A 626-nucleotide genomic window follows, 5' to 3' on the forward strand; every position below is an offset into this window, starting at 1 on the left:
AGAGGGGAAGTTATATTTCATTACATGTCATGGATGTGTGTAGCACCAAAAAATGTGACTTGTGTTTTTTTGTGGGGAAAAAAGGATAAGAATACTGACATTTACAATTTTTAAGACTCTTATAAATTCTATAATTCTGTCAGAAGCAATGGTCCAAAAATAAATAAATAAATAAATAAATAAATAAAAGCTTTTAAAAAGGCCATTGAACTATTTGATCAAATTTGTTTCTTACTGATCACAGGTTTATAGTACTGCGAAGACATCAGTAGTGAGCCATAGTGGCTGGTTACCATTATAAAACAAAGTCACCAATTTCACAAAAAACTGATTGGTTTTGTCAATTTTCCCATAATACTATATTGTTCAAAGAAATGAGATTTTGTAAATTTCGCTTTTCTGTTCTACTTAGGTTTATGGGGTGTCACACTGCCACCCTGTGGACATGAGGTTTTTCAACTTTAGAAAAGTCTTTATTTGTTTAACTATTACTCCACCCCCAAAAATATGCAAGTCAAATAGACTTATCAATTATAACACTAAAATGAGTAGATGCAAAAATTTAAAGCATTGTTTGCTATGTAAAAATTAAAAGAATCATTTGTTCCCATTAAATGAAACTACCT

The sequence above is a fragment of the Tupaia chinensis genome, unplaced genomic scaffold (assembly GCF_000334495.1).
Source record: "Tupaia chinensis unplaced genomic scaffold, TupChi_1.0 Scaffold000563_1, whole genome shotgun sequence".
Classification (NCBI taxonomy): domain Eukaryota; kingdom Metazoa; phylum Chordata; class Mammalia; order Scandentia; family Tupaiidae; genus Tupaia; species Tupaia belangeri.